Raw genomic sequence first — 8,231 nt, 5'->3', positions numbered from 1 at the left:
TGGTGCATGAAATTCCCAGAATCTAGATCTCAAGTGATTATCAAGGATCTAGCATATAGAACAGCTGTTTAGAGAGATGAATCAATGAATCTAGCCCTAAGCACCCCTAATCTAACACTTTAGCACCCTAACCTACACATCTAGAACCTCATTAAGGTGACTACTCACTAATCATACTAATCTCTCTTAAACCTTTCCAAGTTGAGAAGATTAGCATGATTAATGATGAGAAATGGAGATGGAGATGATAGATTCAAAAGAAAACAGCTTCAAACACCCAGATCTCCTTAAACTCTCTTCATTAAACACTCAAATATAGATATTTCTCTTCTTAATGGAGTCTTTTTCACAAAAGAGGCAAGAGACAAAGGGAATAAAACTTAGTTCTCTCCCAAAAAAAACCTAAAAAGTATTTATACTTCCTTAAAAACAAACCGGGTCAGCCCGGAACAAACCGGGTCCTGACCCGGCTTTAATGGATAAAGTGAGAATTACTGCGGGTCAGTCCAGTATGTCCCAAGTCGCACACCTAAGTCGCAGTAGATGAAGACTTGTCTTGTGAAGCCTGAATCGCCTTGTCTTAGCCGCACGCCTAAGTAGGAGTGTTTTGCGAGTGTTGCTGCGGCTTGGTCTCCTTCCTCTCCAACTCGCAGGGCTAAGGCGGTTTCTGGGGAATGTACAAACTGTGCGGGTTGGTCTCTATTGCAACTAGGTCGCAGGCTCAAGTCGGAGTGATTTGCGAGTGATCGTGCGGCATAGTTCCAGGCGCGGCTAACTCGCATGCCTAAGTCGCACGATTGTGGACTTAGCATTTCTCTTGCTCTTGAGCTTCAGACCTCTTCCAGTGATAGTTTACCCGCACATATCAACTCGCAGCATCAGCATTCAGGCGTTCATCTTCAGGCCTGCGGGCTAACCAAGTCGCAAGACCCTCTCGCAGCATCCAGAGCAGCTTAGACCACTTCGCATTCCGGAGAGTGTAACTCCTATGAGACTTGTCCGAATTGAATGATTTCGGTCGCAGAAGACAGAGGACTCATTTATCTCCAACTTTGGTGAAGGAAGCTTCGGTGCTTGGGAAGTGTAAGGCTTCCTGGAGGGCACATCTTTGCAGTGCATGTACACGACCAGAGAGAGGCGTTTAGACATGTGTCCATTCCGGAGACCGTATCTTTCTGCTCATAGATCCGAATTGAATGATCTCGGACGTTCTGGAAAGAAGACTCAAATGTCTCTGGTTCTCATGAAGGACCCGGAAACTAAATCGGCCTGGACGTGCACCGTCCTTCGCATCCTTTAGGACTGATCTGCTCGGTCCGGAATACCTGCGAGACTGGGGTTCCTTCCGACAAGCTTATCTCTCTGCTCACGCGTCCGAATTTCACGATTCCACATGCTACGAGACCGTGATGCAATGCTCTCCAACTTCTATGAAGCACCCGCCGTCTGAATCGGACCGGAAGGCTCCCCGGACAGGCGATTTCTGAGACACGTTCATACCCGGAGATTTTGGCCGATACACTTCATTCGCGGTACATGAAAATGGCCGGTAAAGCTTCCCGCGGTACATGGAAATGGCCGGTAAAACCTTCCTGGCCAGCGAGAATGGCCGGTAATCTCCCAGGACCCAATTTTCCACTTTTTTCAAGCTTTGCTCACCATTCCACCTCCTGGATTCATATTTTCAGCTCCATATTCACCTGATAGACACTCAAAACATGCAATATACTCATTGGGACCTAATGCATCTCCTAAGTTCTAAAACAAACCCTAAGGACGTAAAATGCATGAAATAAAACATAATTTGGAATGATTTATGCAACCTAAATGATGCAAATTATGAACATATCAACTCCCCCACACTTGTCCTTTGCTTGTCCTCAAGCAAAAAGAGCAAATGAGAGAAAGAGGTTGTATGCAATGGGAGTTCACATTTTCTTTTTGAGAGAAGTGATCACAATGAGAACTCAAGTTCATGCTCAATTATGCAATGCAAAGTCATACTCAGATATATATCAACTCAGCAAGGAATCTCCACAAGTTCATCTCTCTCTCAACTCTTTCACATTCATTAAGCTTTTATCAGGTGGATCTCATGATGCAAGGTTTAAACAAGCTGGCTTGGCTAGGGAGAGGCTATGAGATTAAAATGATCTCATCAGTGTTCAAGTGGGTTAAATGCAGCAAAGGGATCTCTCTATGAATGATCAAACTTTGGCAGAATGCTAAAGGTAAAAAGCAACCAATGCATACAAGGGCGAAGACTCATCACACCCCACCCTCTACTCAAAGCTTCCTCACTTGCTCAAAAATCCTCACTTTTCATTCTCATTTTCCTCTCACTAGGGGATTCACTTTTCACTTTTCCTCTCAAGTCTTGGAACTCAAACTTTACACAGCTCTTTTTCTTTTACAACTTCTAGCCTCTTCTTTCTTTCTTAACAAAACATTTGAGCCTTTGGCTTCTTTTCTTCCTTTTTCACTTAGAGACTAGACTCTTTCTTTTCAACAAACCAGAGCTTACTTTCTCAAAACACCAAGACTGACTTCTTTTTCTTTCATTCCCCTAGTTATTTTCACTCTCTCTTTCCCACTCATCTCACCTTTTTCCACTCACCAAAGAGTCTTTTCCCCCACACTTAATCCTCGCCAAAACTCTCAGTTCCTTGATGTTGGAACACAGCACTCAATGAGACTTGCCCTTGTCGCTCTAAACCTAACACTTTCTGCTAAGTTTGATCCAAGGTGGCCTTTCAATTCACACACAAACATTGGCTTAAAAGAAGGATGGGTTCAAGGTATGGGAACTGATCCTTGATGTGGATTCAGCTACTTGAGCTAAGGAAAAGGGTGGTGAAAACAGTGGTTCTAGCTCAAGTATGTATATTGGTATCCACAAGCGTTTTTCAAACAATGCATCACAAGATATTTTCAAGTCAGGTTCAAAGTTCCCACTTAATTAGAGTTGAGTTCAATTCAAACTTGCTTCTCAGATTCAAATCATTTCAGACTTTGCAAGCACAGAAAAAGATTCACAAGCATATTCAATTCAAGTTCTCAAAGTGATGTACTCTCTAGAAAACCTATCATTACTCCTTGCAAGATGCAACCTACATGCAAATGCAATCTAGACTCAATCCTAAAAATGAGAATGCAACTACATGATCATTTTTTTTGTGTAAAATTTTCAGATTTTTCCATTTTTTGGTTTTTATATGCACTTAGATGAATATGCAACTAGAATGTGACTCAAGACTCAAAGTGTAAAATAAGAAAATAGAAAACATGATTAGTTAAGGATAAAACTCCTCCCCCACACTTAGATAACACAGTCCCTTGTGTTATAAAAGTATGAGAAAGAAGTGAAACCAAAGCAAACAGGCAAAATGCAAAAGAGAAAGAAAATCTACATGCTATTTACAAGGTTTTGAGTGGTACCTAGTGGCTGTTGAAATCGGACCCCAATGAGTAGGAGGGGTTCGATGTGTGGCCTGACGGTGTTTCCCAAGAATGGTGGCTGGCTTCATCACTTCCGTCGTCAAGATCTACCCAAGTGGTTCCATATGTGACCAAGGCTGTGCAGTTCATGGAACTCTCCCCAACTTCCTCTCTGTTCCTTGGTGAAACCGGTGCTGGAGCTCCACCTTTGCAAGGGTTTTCAAGCTTCTTGATCCTCTTCTTCATCTCCTTGATGCATTTGGCCATCTTGTGGATGGTTTTGTCTTGGTACTTGCACCATTGTTGGAGAATACCAATCTTCTGTTGAGCTCTGAACCCTGAAGTGCCTGGTTCCTCCCAGTTGTAATCATCAAAGTGATATCTGTTTCCACCAAGACGTTTTTGAGGTGGGGGCAGATCATCGTCTTGAGCACCAGCTGCACTTGTGGTAGCATCTTCAGCGGTTGCTTTCTTTCCCTTGGAGGCTTCTTCTCTGCAAGCTTGCTTGTATGTGAGGATTGGTGGATCAGTTTGGACATTGTACAGCTCTTCCTTCAGCAAGAAGAAGTGAATGTTCCTTTTAACTTGGACTGTGGTGATGGAGGGATTGGGTAGGAGAACTTGGGCTGGCTCGCTGATGAGTGTCTTGAAGTTGTAGACTACCTTGGTACCCACTCTTCCTTGGAGGAAGCCAATCCTACACAAATGTGCTTCATTAATCAGATCAATCTTTGCCTTGTTCTCCTTGAATCTATACCCCATGGCTTTCAAGATCTTTGTTACCACCCATCCATGGGTCAGCTTTGCATCTTGCTTAGTAGAACCCCACATGCACTTTTTGTAGAACATCAAAGACCTTGCTAATTGAGATGCAAGGCAAAGTGGGTATTCATACCCTTCATAGGGTTCCCCATCTTCATGTGTTGGCATCAGCGGTCTCAGCCCTACACCAAGAAGCATCAGATCTCCCTTGTGAACTCTTCCAACATCAATCTTGAAGTAAAAGCTGTGAGAGAGAATCTTGTGTACATATCTCAGAACTGGGTTCCTTATCCAAGAGGCCTTTGCTGTTCCAGCTGTGTACTTCCCAGAAGCAATTGATCTCCATAGAAGTTGGATCTCATCTTTTCTGAGATTGACCTGGTTGGAGAGAAGTTCATTTCTAGGTGCTGAAAACCCAAAGATCTTATTCAATTCTCTGAATGACACTGAATACTCCTTCCCTTTCACAGTAAACTCCACATGTCCAAGTCCATCTCCTTGAATGATTCTTGAATCCCTTGGGTAGTAAATGAAAGCTTCAAAGGAGGCTAAGAACTCTTGGGACTCTTGTTCATAAGCGATTTCTCTCATCTCCAAAAGTGACTCAACACCCATGTTCCCAAGCAAAGTCTTGACATCTTCATAGAGGCCAATCTTCTTCAGAAAGTCCAAATCAGGGAATCTCCCTTGCTGGATCTCTATCTGCTGAAACTTAGCCAGATAATCAAGTGTTTCTGGTTCAGTTGTCTTGAACTTCTTTGATCCCTCTTCAATGGTGCCTTGGGAACCACCAGCTGAGCTGCTGGAGTCACTTTCAGTCTGTTCACTCTCAGATATCACAGCCAACTGTTTCCCCTTTTTCTTGGAGCCAGAAGCAACCACCAAAGCTCTTCCTTCAGGCCTTGTCCTTTTTGGCGCTGGATCACACTTTCCTAGCTTTGTGGTATTCTTTGCACCCTGACCTTTGTCTCTTGGCTTTGAAGTTCCTGAGACCAAACCTTTGCCTTTTGATGCAGGGCCCTTCTTCTTGGCCAAAGAGTTGGTTCTTTCAGTCATCTGCCAAGAGATTCTCAAAAATATTGTTAGTACAAGGTTAAGCCGCACAAAAGTCTTCAAAATTTTGAAAAAAAATTGTTGCAAGAATCGATATCAACAGCACATGGACAAGTTTCTCAAGCCAAGAATCAATCAAATAAATTCATAGCAATGCAAAAACAAGAGTGCAAAGCAGGGACTCAGCAAGAAACCAATTCATCTCTTTAAAAAAGAAAATCGATTTCTTTCATGAATTACTTGCAACAATTTTCAAAATTCAAGAACAAGTAATTACCAACAAAGTGCTCTGTTTTCCAAGAATATCTATCACCCTAGCATTTATAAAAGTAATCCCAAGGTCTAAAACAACCTATCAGAATCGATTCCACACCTTAAAGTTCAAAAATCACCATTGAAGAACATGGAAAGAGATGAGTTTTAACAGGATGAAATACCTTGGGATTAAGATGCAACGAGTTCAAAATGCAATCAGGATGATGTTAACAACTCAAAAACGAGCTCAGAGCTCTTTGAATCAACAATTTTGGTGGAGAAATGAGAGAGATATGGTGAAAACAATGGAGAGAAATGAGAGAGAGAGTTGCAAACTCGGGTTTGTAGTGAGGAAGAGAGAGTGTGGGGTAGAGTCAAGCCTTTGGACTGGTGGTCAATAGATCTATTTTGACCAGTCAAGGCTTTGACCCATCCTTTTCTCATTGACCGGCCTCCTTTCTCTCTTTTGTGCGTCCGGGAACTGTTGGGATCGAGCCGTGTGACCGTCTCGGTGTAAAACCGGAAATAATTTTGTGCGACCTGGTCATCCTCTGTCTAACCCGCACAACCATCCCGCAGCATTTGGTACTTAGGCATTCTAGCCGTTCCTCTTTTTGCTGCGACTTGGTTTCCTATGCTTCTAGGTCGCACGCCCACGCCGCAGGGTTTTGTCACTTAGGCTCCTTAGCCGTTCTCTTCATGCTGCGACCTAACCTTCCTCTTTCCAGGTCGCACGACCATCTCGGAGTGAATTGCGAATGATCGTGCGACTTAGCCTCTTTGGGTTTCAAGCCGCAGCACCAGGTCGCACAGGTTTGGACTTAGGCGTTTTGGACTCCTCCTGTTTAGTGCGGCCTGGCCTTCCTCTTTTCAGGTCGCACGACCATCTCGGAGTAGATTGCGAATGATCGTGCGACTTAGTCTCCCAGGGTTTTAGGCCGCAGCACCAGGTCGCACAGGTTTGGACTTAGGCGTTTTGGACTCCTCCTGTTTAGTGCAGCCTGGCCTTCCTCTTTTCAGGTCGCACGACCATCTCGGAGTAGATTGCGAATGATCGTGCGACTTAGTCTCCCAGGGTTTTAGGCCGCAGCACCAGGTCGCACAGGTTTGGACTTAGAACCTTTGGCCTTCTTCTTTCTGGTGCGGCTCAGCGTCTACGCTTCTAGGTCGCACGCCCAAGCCGGAGTAAATTCCGAACCTTGCTGCGGCCTGGCTCCCTTTTTTCTGACCCGCACTCCTATCCCGCAGTAAATGGGACTTAAACATTTCTCTGGCCTTAAACACTTCTCTCAGCTCTCTCACATGCTTCTTTCCATTCATCACTGAGCTATGTCCTCCAAAGATCACCTAGTACCTGAGACCAACTCACAAAACCCATCAAAAAGTTCTAAAACATAAGAGAAAAGAGAAGAAATCAGAAGAACTATGTACAAAGATAAGCTTGGGGTGTCTCCCAAGAGCACTTTGTTTAAAGTCTCTAAGTTTGACTTTGAGAACCTGGTTAACAGGCTGGTGGATCAAGAAGAGGAACTGTTGTAGCTTCCTCTTTCCCTTGTGAAACTAAGTAGTGCTTGATTCTCTGTCCATTCACCACAAATTCCTGACCATTCTTTCCTTCCAAGACAATGGCACCATAAGGCCTCACTTCAAGAACTTTGAAAGGTCCAGACCACCTAGACTTAAGCTTTCCTGGAAACAACTTAAGTCTGGAGTTGAAAAGCAAGACCAAATCACCACACTTGAACTCTCTCTTTAAAATCTTTTGGTCATGCAGGACTTTGGTCTTCTCCTTATAGATCTTTGAGTTTTCAAAAGCTTCAAGCCTAATCTCCTCAAGTTCATGAAGTTGCATGATCCTTTTCTCTTGAGCTGTCTTGATATCAAAGTTTAGAAACTTCACAGCCCACATAGCTTTGTACTCCAACTCAACAGGAAGGTGGCAGCTCTTCCCATATAGCAGACTGAATGGTGATGTTCCAATTGGAGTTTTAAAGGCAGTCCTGTAAGCCCATAATGCATCATCTAGCCTTTTGCTCCAATCTCTTCTGCTTGAGCTAACAGTCCTCTCCAGAATGGCCTTGATCTGTCTATTGGATACTTCAACCTGGCCACTAGTTTGAGGATGATATGGAGTAGCTATCTTGTGTTTAACTCCATGCTTTCTCAATAAACCTTCTAGAGTCTTGTTCACAAAATGGGATCCTCCATCAGAGATGACAACCCTTGGAACTCCAAACCTTGGGAAGATGATGTTCTTGAACAGCCTCACTACAACCTTGGAATCATTGGTAGGGGAAGCAATGGCCTCAACCCATTTGGACACATAGTCCACAGCAACAAGTATGTATTGATTTCCATAGGATGAAATGAAAGGTCCCATAAAGTCAATCCCCCAGCAATCAAAGATCTCAACCTCTAGAATGGGGTTTTGAGGCATCTCACTTCTCTTAGATATGTTCCCATGCCTCTGACAGGCATCACATGCTGCAACCACCAACTGGGCATCTTTGAACATTGTAGGCCACCAGAACCCACTTTGAAGAACCTTTGCTACAGTTTTGAATGCCCCCATGTGACCTCCAAAAGCATAACCATGACATTCCTGCAACACAGGTTGCATCTCCTCTTCAGCAAGACACCTTCTGTATAGCTGATCCTTGTTCAGAACATAGAGGTAGGGCTCATCCCAATAGTATCTCTGGACATCTCTGAAGAACTTTTTC

This window comes from Eutrema salsugineum, unplaced genomic scaffold, assembly GCF_000478725.1.
Source record: "Eutrema salsugineum unplaced genomic scaffold, Eutsalg1_0 scaffold_2, whole genome shotgun sequence".
Lineage (NCBI taxonomy): Eukaryota > Viridiplantae > Streptophyta > Magnoliopsida > Brassicales > Brassicaceae > Eutrema > Eutrema salsugineum.
Note: the sequence above shows the minus strand (reverse complement) of the source record.